This window comes from Gouania willdenowi, chromosome 1, assembly GCF_900634775.1.
Source record: "Gouania willdenowi chromosome 1, fGouWil2.1, whole genome shotgun sequence".
In the NCBI taxonomy this organism is placed as follows: domain Eukaryota; kingdom Metazoa; phylum Chordata; class Actinopteri; order Blenniiformes; family Gobiesocidae; genus Gouania; species Gouania willdenowi.
The window spans coordinates 31203613-31217952 of record NC_041044.1 but is presented as its reverse complement, the minus strand read 5'-3'; positions in this window follow the sequence as shown (position 1 = coordinate 31217952).

The following is a 14340-nucleotide window of genomic DNA, read 5'->3' as shown; positions in this document are numbered from 1 at the left end:
TGTATTTACAATAAACATAATATGTGCACATTTATTTGAAAGAAATAAAAATAGAAGTACTTTTTTCCCACGATTTAAAGCCAGTGAGACAGCAATCCTCCAGTAGCCATAGTCTGTAAAGTGCGTTTGTTTTATTGGTGCATTGGTCCCCATATGTAGTTAAACACTTTTGTAATGATACAACACAAATAGTATTTTTTAGTTTTATTTTAAAGCCATAATTTGAGAACAATACAAAGTAGGTATAAAAATAATAAATAATAATAAAAAAAATAATAAAAATTCTTAATTCAATGAAAATGACTCATCATCTATCCAGATTTATCAGTGAATTGCATCAATCTGCTATTACACTGTAACCAACTGATAAGTAAAGAGAATAAAGGCCATACGATTGATAAACAAAGCAGGATATTATGACCATACACATCCATTATTTGTCCAATCAAAACGTATGAAATTAAAAGATATTGTTTATTATAAAAGAACACAGATAATGTCCAAAGCAATAATAAATGTTCTTCCAGCAAATACAGCCAAAGAGATCAATTTATGTTTATTTTACCAAAAGCAAATTTAGTGGTAAAATGAAGATGTATGTCTGTTCTAGGGATTCATTTGAGGAATAATGTTGATAAAGAAATAAGAATGAGTGACACACTACTTATTAAAAGTATATAAAGGAAAGTATGTGTGTATATATATATACTTTTTTGAATGCTTACATTTATTTTGTGTGTATTATTTGAGAAAGGTAACTTGAATGTTTCAATTTATGTTGGGCATATAAGCATTTTTGTTATGTACTTTTAAATTGTGATTTATGTTTGATTTTGATTGAAACAAAGACGAAGACTAAAGAATATGATGTTTTCTATTTCTATCATGCTACATTTTCAGATAGGATGTTACGCAGCAATGCTTTAATGTCAATGTGTTGGAAGCAGACAAAGCTTTGAAACGTGCGTTCACTAAAAATGGACACACATGAATCCCACTGCCATGTTTGTGTCTGTCAGCAAAGAGGAGATAACCTCTGGTTTCTTCACAGCTACTTGCCAATGTGCTCACTATAGTGCTGCCAATGCTGCTGCTGCGCTGGACAGAACATCAAGATGGAAGAGGTGGCTGTAAACCCCCGCCCACCTTCTTGTTGGTGCAATAGAATAGTGCTGATGGACAAAATGAAAACCTGAAAACAGGGCTTTTTATTTAGCTCTGTTTGAGTCAGCAGAGACGAGAGGTGGCAGAGGTAAATTGAAGTCATCAAACAACGGAGACTGTTGCACTTTGTTTTTGTTACCAAGTGCTGAAGGCCAAGTGATTGATATGTTGTTGAACAAGATATCCCGTTACCTGTTTGGTTATTTCTTCCATTACTTTCAACATTGTTTACAGTATTAATATACTGTATGAGGGAAAAACTCCATATTATAAGCAGTCCAGAATGTAGAGTTTGGCTCTAATGTGGTAGCAGATTATTCAGGGAAACACCATCTGGATGGAATACATCACAGGGTTTGTTTATAATAATCCGTGCCAGCAAACATTGCTGCTACTTTGGGCTAATGAAGTGTAACTAACACTCTAAAGTTTATTTAATGATGATATTTCTGTTATTGGCTATTAAAAGTGTGGATTGTTTGGTGCATTTCAAAAGTCCACGTTTAGAAATTATTTAAGATAGTGAAGCAACAAAGTGATGGTGGTGTGATTATCTGTTTGGGTTAATGTTTAAATAAATCCCTCACAAATGAGTTAGTTCATACCTAACGTGACTGTTAAACATGTAGCTTAGAAAGAAAAGTGAAAAGCATGGGTTTCCATTTGCTTTGTTTGTTACTGGACAAAAGCACTGCTTGACTTGCACTCAGTGACAATCTAAAAAGTAAGTTAAAGACTACTTTTTCCCTCTCTGAGTCAAATTTTCCTGTTAACAGAATTACATAAAAAGTTCTTTATGGGTTTTGACAAAATTTTAACCAAAAATAGACCTAACACCATGGAAGATTCCATAAAAATTCAGAGGAGATCTGGATATATATACTGACTGTGGATCAATTTCAAAAATGAAAAATCTCTATCGCTCAACGTTAGTGAAATTTTTTTTCGTCTCTCAGTTATGATGGATTTGTTGCTCAATTACTCCATCAAGTTTCATCCAGATCAGAGCCGGATTGCGGATTTCATTGCAGTTTTAAAAAAAAAAAATGGTGGTGCCCATATATTTGGACCTACTTGTTATTAATGGGGATAGACATTTATTAAAAGCCTTTAAAGTGTAAATGATCATGGTACCATGATCAGGATCAATGATTCCAATAATTGCCAATATCTGGCAAAGAGAAGATTTGATGTTTGGCAGAGGTTTGCGCTCTGTGAGTGCTCTTGTTTGAAGTAGTTCATGGAGCCTGGATTAGGCACCTCATACCTTTATTAGTAATGATTCCATATCATGCTATTTTTCACCCACCTCCATTTGTTCTAAGAACCCCAAACACATAGTATTATTATTATTTTCCCAAACTATAAAAAGTCACTTTCTGAGCAACTCTACACAAACAGGCTGATTTGCGGCCTACTTATTATATTCATGAGTGGGCGTGTCTAAAGACGGGACACTGACTTCCTCCTCCCCGCCCGGTGACATAGGACCAGAGGACGGCCCGCCCTCCTCCCACCCACTCCGTAGCCGAGATCATGCTGCTTTATAAACACAAGACAGAGCGTGGGGGCGGGGCGTTCACCGGTACATACATAGACTATAGAAAATACATACATAGCACTACCTTCAGGGGCGTGTCTCTGTACATGTCAATCATGGCAGAGCTGCCTGGAGGTGCGGCTTCTCCAGCTCAGTGCCACGTCAAATTCGTCATCAAAGTAGGAATGTGTCATCAAATTGGAGCGAGGTGTTTGGGCTCGCCCTGCAGTAAGAACGGAGCAAATCACCCTCTAACTAACGATTGAGGGAATCAATGAAAAAAACACTTTGGACATGTGTATGAAGCCCTAATAGCACTTTTATCATGTTTAAAGCACAGAAAAGTTCATTTAGTGTAACATGGGCCCTTTAATGAATGGCTTTTACATGGGAGTCAGTCATCTTATGTGGTTCTATGATGCTAAATGCATTTACACACAGAACATTGAAAACTAAAGCTCAACTTGAATATGTATAGTTTGTTCAGCAGCTACATATTAGTTTTTATGTATAAAAATGTATGAACGCATGAATGGAAGAAAAGCTTGAAATACTATAATAACTGTTTGACACCTCAAAGATTAAATGTAAATTATGTAGCTTGAAAGTGTCACAGTTGCTATGGAAATGCTCTGCCTTTTTAATGTCAGAGCACTTCAGAAACACACCTTCTTCGAAATGAGCAGTGTTTGACACTTCTAGACCCTTTGATTGTTAGTAAACATTGTGACATATTTTGTTGGGCGGAGCTTAGCCTGGAGGCAAAACCACAATTATCTTCATTTTTTCTGAGCACGAGTGTCCGCTGGAATCCTATAAAACTGTAGTTTACATCCACTAATGTTATTTCTCCTATTCTGGCACCCAAACACACAAGAAGATTCATATCATAACATTCAAAAGTTGTAACATTACTAGCCTCCACAGTCTTTAGCCAGCGGCGTTTCCTGTTTTTGCCTCCAGCTAGAATTGTGACGTCACTCGTCATGTGGGACATTAAGGAGTCGAAATAAACTCTTCTACTCAAAAAGAGGCAAACAGAAACTATATGAGTGCATCCTGGCATGTAAAGCAAATTTGCTAGAATACTTTATAGAAAATGTGAAAGTCATGCAAGTAAAGATGGTTGATACTAATTTTAATACTACCACAATAGTTTTGCAGTAGTATTGTTGTCCTCTAATAAACACATACAGTTTTTGTCAGCTTCTTGATCTTGGAATTCAATTTTATTCTTTTTTGCGCTGCCCTGTTGCCACTAAATAAATAAAAAACAACAACAACATACACCTGCCTGGCCTTCTCCATCAACAAGCAGCAACATACATATTGTGATTCATTCTGCCCGAGGAAAAAGCTCAATCTTCCACCAGGCAAGCAATGGATGCTTTTACCTGTCGTAAAACATTTAAAAGCAGAGCATAGGCAGAATAAGCAAACGTTAAGGACACCGTCCATCCAGGGGGCACCACCCATGGGTGAACTAAAAATCTACATTCCTCTCATATCTTGTCTTAAAACATTATTATAATGAAATAATTTAGTAATGTTTGTTAATATGAATAAATGAAGCCACATGATTTCAGCTATACTACATTGCAAAGCCTATAAGATAATGATATTAAACAGTAGAAAGCCACCTGGCACCCCACTGATTGGATGGAAGAGTTTATTTGACCCTGGCCTAGAATTTACTACGAGAGGTCTCTGTTTAAAAAAAAAAAGAAATTGTAATATAGTTGTTTTTCCGATTTGCTAATTGTTAAATGGGACATATCATGGTTTTAAATCCTTCCTTTTTACATATAAATCATACAGTTATGGTCTATATAAAGCGGAACTGCAATGCTTGGGTCTGAATTCCTCATTATTATAGCTCCACCCCTTTTCTCCCCCTTTTCTGATGTGCTTCTGAGAGCAACTCGTTTTGGTGCGGTCTCTTTAAATGCAAATGAGACACTCCATACCCCGCCCCCTCTTCAGGTGACACTCGGTTCAACTCCACCCTGCTCGGCCATTTTTGTAGTTTGATAGAAGAGATACGGCTATGTAGCGGCGCATAAACTTTTTATTCAGAGGTTATTTACAAAATGTCAACAACAGAAGACTTGTCCATCCAGCCTTACATGTTTGAGCCAGAGTCGGACCCGGCGGAGCGAGATGAAAATGAAGATGATGAACCTGCAGAACCCTAACAAGTGAGCTAACACAAGCACCGAGCTAACGCTAGCGCCGAGCTAACGCTAGCGCCAAGCTAACATCACGAAATGCATTTTAATACAGTCTTTTCAAAGACAAAAATGGCAAAATGAAACGACTAATGAAAACTTTAGACTTAAATTAAATCACGTAGGCCATATCATCAAGGATCTAAAACGAGCACACAGCGCTAACATATGAAGTCTGAAGACGGTGCAACTGCTAATGCTAACAAAACAATGACAGGGACGTCTTATCATCACACTTTTTAGCGTTATTTACAGCTTACCGAAGTGCTCTGTTCGTCGTCTCCAAAGATAGAAGGAATTGAACCCTCAATCAGACAAAGTCTTTGGCAAATCCTTCTTTATACTGGCGGAGGTTGCAGAAGCAGTCATCCTTGAAGTGCTTCACGCACACAAAAATGACCTTACCCACAGATGTGGGTACATTTCCGTGAAAAATAAAACTCAACCAGACACTTCGAAAAGGTTCTGATGCTGGGAGACGGTGTAATGAAGCGTGTGGGTTACTACATCCAACAACCGAACATTTTGACTTATCCTCTCGTAACTTCGGCATCCTTGAGCTTGGACTACAGAATAAAAGCGAGAAATAAAAATGGCGGATTGCTCGAAGTGTTGGACCTGGAGTTGATGTACTAATTTGGCAGTTCCGCTGCAAATACTGTGATGTAATAGTTCAAAAAACGTAATAGAGAGTAGAAAAATCGAAACAGATTGAAAAATATGAGCAAAACAGAATATAAAGATATCTACGGAGCACCTGAAGAGATTAATTTGATTTTTTCTGTACTTCTAAACACTCTAAATATACAACAAAATGCATTTAAGGGCTAAAAAAGTGGATTTAGCATGATATGTCCCCTTTAATACTGTTTTCTATAATATCCTAAGTTGTGCAGAGCTGAATACATTTTGTGTAATACATTTTTTTCTGTCTGAAATTTTGTTTATATTTTAGAATAATGTTTAGTGTTCATTTATTCTAAATGTATTATTATATATATTGTTTTATGTGTATTATATTTAGGTAACTATTTTAATTAAGATCTTGTTTTGTAAAATTTAAAAACAGGGTTAATCATTGGTCAAAAACAAAGATATTCAGGTTCTTGTGTGAGGATATCCAGACTTCCTGTTTATAACTGACTCTACTTTGCACCAAAAACTCCATTGTTTTGCATGTGACACATCTGTACACACAGAGCTGCACACTTACATATTAACTCTTTTGACAGGGAGCCAATAGGAAGCCTCGGTGCATGCTCCTCCCACTTTAACATTATTATTTTTAGACCGGGCTACCGGACTCAAAATGCCACTCACTTTGTTCTTGTTCTTGTTCTTCTTGTTCTTGTTGTTTTTGTTGTTGTTGTTCTTGTTGTGTACACTAGTTAAAATCACTACTCCTCTGTTATTCGTGAACGTATCGGGCTGAAATTTGGTAGCTATAATCTATGGATGTGTGCTCATCAACACTTGGAGCCCGATTTTCGATTTAGGGCCCCAAAAGTTGATTTCTCATTTATTTGCGAGCTAAATATTACGACAGTTGGTAGTGCTGAATCATTGGCACATACCAATATATGAAAGGGGCTCATTACTCCATAAGTGCCATTTTTCAAATGACTACTCCTCCGTTAATGCTCGTTGAATCGGGCTCACATGGCTATTCTATGAGCGGATGTCTAGAGCCTCTCTGAGACCTTTTTGAAAAGGTGGGGGGATGGGGACCCCCTTTTTTCGGTGATTTCTAAATTTATCGAAACATAGTTGTGTGATATATTGTTTCAAAGGCAATTCAATGTAGATTATGATTTTACATTGCACAATTTAATTTGTTTTACTCGGTGGAACCGAGTCATTTTACTGAATTCTCGGGAACATGGTACGTGCTATTCGGTGCAGAGACGTTCTGCGGGCCAGGCTGTCAACAACTCCCCCCCAATTGAAGATGAGGCCCTACGCACAGCGCATGTTATACGTGTAGGGAGGCGTGGCACTGGTTACCAATAAACAAAATATGTGCACTTTAAACAAAATAAATTTGAAAATCCTATGCATGGGGAGCAGTAGGGATGTAACGATTCACTCAACTCCCGATACGATTCGATTCACGTTACTGGGTTCACGATACGATTCTCTCACGATTTATTTTACAAAATGGGACTGTAGACAAATTATTTTTTTTGGAAAAAACCTAGAAAATACTGTACTATTTTCCTTTTATTTTTCATTGTCAAAAGATTCCTTGATAAACTATTCAAAACAATGCAATTTAACTAAAAATAAATCTAGAATGAAATAAATAAAGGAATAATACAAATGAAAATGAAGCCTATTAATTTAAATTCTGGTTCCATAATAAACAATGCAAAACTGCATAATAGTTATTTTTCTTTTAAAACTGCAACTGAAAATGTATTTTGTGCCTTAACAATTGGACTTAAAAAAAAAAACAGTGATTTACGTCATATTTGTTTGGACCAGCAGAGGGCGCTGGTAACACAGTGGTCAGTTGGCATGCAGATATCTTGCAGTGAAGAAGAGAAGCTATGCTAGCAGACAGAGCTAATAGAAAAACGTGACTTTTACAGAGATTCAAGTAATATTACAGATATACTTTTGGTGCTAAAGGGGTAAAGAATCATTTATTAACATATTTAAGAGTAGAAGGCGGCCAGAAAGAAAGTATGAGCAGACTCCGCCCGCCGCCTACACTTGTGGATAGCGCCCTCTGCTGGTTAAAAAAAGTACTGCGATTCAATTTTCAGAAAATCGATATCAACTGTGATACCTATGAATCGATTTTTAACTGCCTTACGATTAATCGTTACATCCCTAGGGAGCAGCCATGTTTGGCCGTATGTTACGTGACGTCTTGGTTTCCAATGCGGTGTTTACATTAGCTCATACTGGATTTCTGGTTTTCTTTTTTTTCATTTAGGTTTTTGTAGTGCTTTTCTACCCATTTCCTTTATTATTGTTCTATTTGTTCGTTTGGAAAACAGGACTGATTGAGATTATCGCTGTTTTGGTGTTGTGATGATTATTTGCTGACATCACAGGTAGTTCTGAATTTAACCGCTGCCTTCTATTTTTTATTTACGCTACTGTTTGCATCTGCCACATTCACAAACATGTTTTTTTGTCTGTAAACTGCTTTGTCACAGCAATGAACTAGTGAAAGATGTTACCTTTGCGCTCCAGGTGCCTGTAGCGTGGTGAAAGAGTTTAGTATTGTGCTGTGGACAGGCGGTTCCTGGTATCGGTCTGATGAAAACAGCACCAATTGTGTCTGAACACAAGAGGTTTGATCACCCTACTATACAACTTTTTCTCAATTTCATTAACAAGTATTGAAATACCATGGACTGGTTGATATAGGTCAAGTATTGATCAATGATAATTAGTCCATGGGGGACTAATTATTGAAGATATGTGCTCAAAAAGTGCATAAAGTTTTAAACATTGAGTAACAAACAGCCTTTTTACTCCTCCGCCCACATATAGGTTTTCTATTTCATGGTTTTACTGTTTTTACACTTCAGTGTAGCAATTATGCTTTTCACAATACCCTAGAGTTCAGTATGTAGCTTTTCTGTGTTTGTGTCTAATCTCACTTAATCAAAGTCTTTTCATTTCTTAAATTAGGGCCACTGGTATATACTGTATGGGTCGGAGGTGGCAACTGATTTGTTTAAAGCGTTCAAATACAGCTCTCGCTCACACACACCCACACAGCTGTCGTGCTGCGGCCTCCTTCAGACTAACCTCGTATTTATTCTTTTTTCGTGTAGAGCTTGCTGGCGATCGCAGTGATGCTGCATTAGCGTGAGGTCAATATGACGTTGAATGTGCTTTTGCCGTATCCTCCACTGACAGATGGTGCTGCATTGATCAAATCGATTTAGTCAGTCAAGTTTGCCTCCACGGGTCCGTGATCCATGCTGGGTGAAGACTTTAACGGTTTTGTCAACATGTCAGAAGTGCAATTGTGGGATAGAGGCAAGACGATGGAGAAATTTCATCTTGTTTGTATTGTTCTGAGCCTAATAACTTGGGCAAAGAAGCTCACAAAAAGAAAGGCTTCAAAAAATGTCATATCTCTATTTTAGGTTAGAAATTCACAGTTTAATGTCATAAAACCTTAGACAATAACACTGCCACTGTGCACATCTTTGATAAGAGCCATAGGACAAAGTGATTATCTAATGAGCACATTACCATTTTTCATGTTTTACATTTTAGTTTGAGTCATATGAGCTGTTCACGCATGAAAACCCATAATTAAACCAAGTGCTTTCCTTTGACTTTTACCACAGCCAGTGGTTCCCAACCTGTTGTGACCCCATTTTACTGTTTTTCTAGAATTAGTTTTTGGTGGCTGTTATACTGCGTTACAAATACAGAGTCGGCCAGGATTAGTGTAGAAAGTGACAAGATGCGTGATCTCAGATATTTTTATACTGCATTTTATATTAGTACTTATTTTAGAATACAGTTATTGTCTGCTGTTATGATTTGAAACATAATAATAATTAAAACTTTTTAAAATTACATTTTTATTCAGTAATATTTTTTTGATCAATTATTAGATATTTCAGGGGACCCCATTTGAATCCCTTTCTGCCCCACATGGGGTCACGACCCCAAGATTGAAAAAAACTGGTTTAAGCCCTATTAATGGCTGTTCATTCACCAATAATTCAGTCAGCAATAGTGATTTTTTATTTTTATATTTTCTTCAAACATATTTTTTAGAGCACTGATACCTGTTGTACTACAAAGCTGGGTTTTCCCTTGTTGAGGTAACTTCAGGATTAAGCCAGTGTTTTCTGTACTATAACGCTGGTTAATTCCTCCCAGTTAAATCACCCTGGTAACCTATGCCCCCTGACCCACCCCTTCTCACCTATGAATGTGCGTTCACTGCTGCAAATCTAATGCATTGCACTCAGACGATCACCTTACTACAAAATGTGTGCATTTCATCCATCATTCATTCATCCATCATTCATTCATTCATTCATTCATTCACAGACACTTCAGTGCACCCTGTTAGCCACACAGAGGACAAATACTGTAATGTATTTGTGAGGTTTCTAGCCACTTGTCCATACATTCAATGAAAGAGAGTTTTTATGTCATAGCAGGTAAGATAATGTAGTAGGCTGTAAAATACAAAAATGTAAACCTTAAGACTTATAGCTTACTGAGTTTTATACTGAATGCAGCAGGCTATGTCCCTCCCTTCAAAAACTTCTGTGCTGTAATAAAGTACACGAACGGATCAGGGTTGGTTTATATGGTCCGATGAATTATAGGTGTAGAATCTCACAAATGTATGCAATGTCCTGCAAGAATTATTTCATTTCTACTTTTGCTGCAGCAACAGTGTTGCTTTAAGCCTGGATTGTGGATTTAATGTCTATATATTTGTTAAGAATATTATCTGTTCCTCCATGGTGAAGTACACTGCTTTGCGTGATTTTTCCATGCTTACAAAATGATTGCACTTTTAGGACTATTGTCCTGTGCTTGTTTGAATAATCTCTCACTATATGGCCATTCAAGAGCAAGTTTATACTTTTTGAGAATATGTGTAAGGGGGGAAGCTGCAGCTGCTACTGTGGACTGAATGGCTACCAATTCAGGTTTGACGCTGTTGATGTGCACAGTTGGATCTTGAAACCTGGCGGCAAAGTTTACACAAAATAACATAACATTTTTCCCACCTGATCGACTTTGCGCATATGCCACATCGGTGGCTGCCTAAGGCACAATCTGCTGGAGGGGTGCCAAATTGCATACTCAAAAAATAAAATGAAATAAAACAATATGTATAATGAATTTAAAACACACGTTTTCCACTTACTTGTCACACTTTCTTTTAAATATATAATAATAAAACCTACTACCACTTCCACAGATGTTTAGTGAATGGGGAGAAAATCATGACATTGACATTTTAAATAACAAATGTGTATACGCTGCACATAGCTTTTTCTTTGAGGTTGGGGTTTGCCAAAATCCACTTTCGCCCTAAGGAACCAAATGACCTAGAGCCAGCCCTGCTCCTGAATGAAATTAAGAGCCCCATTCACAAACATCACAATAAACATGCAGAAATACTGTACATTCAGTTCACGCTCACCCAGAATATGAACAAGTTCACGAATGATCATTCATTAAATTTATTTGTTGTTTTTGTCTTGACTTTTGATGTTAATGTTCTTTGTTTTCCTGTTGTATGCTCCATTTCAACATTTGCTGTCTTGATGTTTCTTTGTTTTGTCTTGATTTTTTATTATTATTATTATTATTCCTTTTTTCTCTTTAGTGAGTTAACATCATCCTAGCATTAGCATTGGGCTAACATTTGCATTAACCTAGCATTAACAATAACCTGGCATTAGCATAGCAATAGCATTAACCTAGCAATAGCATTAACTAGCAATAGCCTAACATTAATGTAAACCTAGCATTTGCATTGGGCTAACATTAGCTTTAGCCTATTATTAGCAATCACCTGGCATTAGTATTAACCTAGCAATAGCATTAACCTAACAATAGCATTAGCTAGCAATAGCTTAGCATTAATGTAGTATTAGCATTAGCCTAACATTAACATTGACCTAGCATTAGCATTAGGTTAACATTAGCATTAGCCTAACATTAGCAATAACCTTGCATTAGCATTAGCCTAGCAATAGCATTAACGTAGAGTTAGATGCATTTTTCTATTATGGCGTGTGTCATCTGAGAACGCAAAGTATGATGGGTAATTTTCACATTGATTCTTGTTTAAGGCAGGACAGTCATCACGTGTATCAAATTTGAGACTGTTTGAAATTTGTACATGAATTATAGCGTTTTTTCTATTATGGCGTGCTAAATGGCGCCAGTCGAGAATGCAAGGCTTGATGGGTAATTTTCACTTTGAGTCTTGTTTAGGGCTGGACAGTCATCATATGTATCAAATATCTGGCAGTTTGAACTTTGTATATGAGAGTTATGTGCATTTTTCTATTATGGCGTGCCATAGTTGCTAACACTGAACATGACTCTTAATGGCGCCAGTCGAAAATGCAAGGCATGATGGGAAGTGTTTCAAGGCTGTCATGAATAGGCTTAGGCAAATGTAATTTGTGTGAAATTTGATGCTGTCAGTTATAGGGATTTTTTAAATTAGGTGTGTTTACAAAGATTAGCATTGCAACTTTGCGGAGGCTCCATGACCAAACCGTTAGAGATACGCAAATACCTTTAATTACCTTTAATCTTCAGTGGAGCCTAAGAGTTCTAGTCGGGTTTGAAGCTAATCGGATGAAGCCCCTCAGACTAGTTGGCATAAATGCGTTTCCAGGGCGAAACACCGTTTTTGGCCTTTGACTCAAGATGGCTGACTTCCTGTTTGGTTTTGGGCTGGGTCATAACGTAGCTTATTGTTTATGTTGGGGTCAAGGTCGTGCAGTTCCATCGCATTTTTGGCGTCGATAATGCGCTCATTGTTTTTTTAAACGATTTTTTTCATTGTGCCAAATGATCACATTTTTCAGCAGGCCTGAGGTGTGTGCAAATTTTGTCAAGACTTTGAGCATTGTCAGGGGGTCAAATTAGCGATCAAAGGGGATTTTGGAATAATAACACAAGCAATTACAATAGGGTCCTTCTGGCCACGCTGGCATTCATTCTGATTAACACTAAGAGCCATATAATTATGCTTTTTATCACAACAGTTTTTCATCAACTGGTCATTGAGCGCCATTGACAAAATCTTCACGACGAGGCAACTGTTACAGCACGAATCAGCGTGTCCAAAGGACACATACCCAAGTGGATATGCCATGGATGCACGAGGGAGAAGCCAGATGCTCTGTCTCTCCCAGTTGACAGTGGAAGATGTGGAGGACATCTATCTGCTAGGGGTCATGATCTTTGGCCTGCTAATGACGTGGGTATGTGTATGTGCATGTGCCTTTCTGATGGATCGTAAGCTGAGGCGACTCTCAGAGGATATGAAGGTTCTCCGAAAGAAGAAGAACTTTTCGGAGAGTTGGAGGAACGTAAACAACGACTGGAAAAGAAAGCTCGAGGAGATACGGAAAAAAAGGACAGTGAGGAGGAGTAACAACAGGAACATCACATAAAAAAGGACAAAAAAAAAAAAAAAACGTTAATGATGAAATTATGAAGAAGATGAGAATGTTTGACAAGGGAAGAAACGAGGTTTGATGTAAAATTATCTGTGTTCAAATCAGGGGACGGATCTGGATAAGCATAATGCTTTTTTCCGTCGCCCTTTCCGGCATGAAAAAGGACAAAAAACAAAAAAAAAAAAAAAACAATGATGTGATTCTGCTCTGAATGTCAAAATGAATTTCTGTGATTGCAACCATGTCGGAAATGAACTGAATAAATAAATAAATAAATAACAATTGTGTTTAGGATTAAAAAGCGATCGCTATCCCTTTTTTTTAAAAAAAAAAAAAACATCCTAACTGAGTTGGTACGGTATTCCTCTTTGGAGGGAGCAAACAGAGATTTGACTTTCCTGCTTATGTTAAGTTAAATAAATAGCTAAGCTTTGCACAACAGCTTTTTCTTTGATGAATGTAAAGTGATGAAACATGGCTAATGAGTACACCTGCCAACAATAGCAATACAAGCGGTATTAGCTCTGGGACGCACAGCTATTTAAATGTCTTCAGTGACTAAGGGACCGCCACCGTTTTTTGTCGTTTAACTACAACTATGTGACTGGAACAATGCATGCGGCCTCAGAAAAAATGTACCGTGTACAATAAACATTTACCATCAATTGTTTTGGTTGCGGCTGAGTACACGCAGGCTTGCAAACAGCTATCATCTATAATAGAAGAACTGTGCATTTATTCATTTACTGTGTATTCACCACAATGTTTCCATTGGAACAAGTTGATGATTATTTCAGTTTCTATTTTGCACGAGCTGGCTCTAAAATGTTCTTCAAACGATAGATATGCAAAACAAGTTAAAATCTAATTTGAGTAACAATTAATCTTCATGAGCATGGAAACTTTGCAAGTACTCCGACGATGCATTTACAGAAACTAAATTAAATTATTGAAGAGAGTCATGATCATTAATCTTTTGGTTTCTTTCTGTATTATTTGAGTAAATCTTAAATCTACATTAGTGATGGTTGTAATTTGAATATTTTTTCAACTATTGCTGTATTTGTTTGCGTTAAGAAAATCCCCTACATCAGTGTTTCTCAAATGGGGGTGCGCGATGGCACTACAGGGGGTACTTGAGAGAGAGAGAGTGGAAAATTAACAAATAAAGTGTCAGTCTTGGTCCCACACCAGGCATGAGATGAACAAGAAATGATAAAAACTATAGAAATAAATCAATTAAAGAGCTACTAAA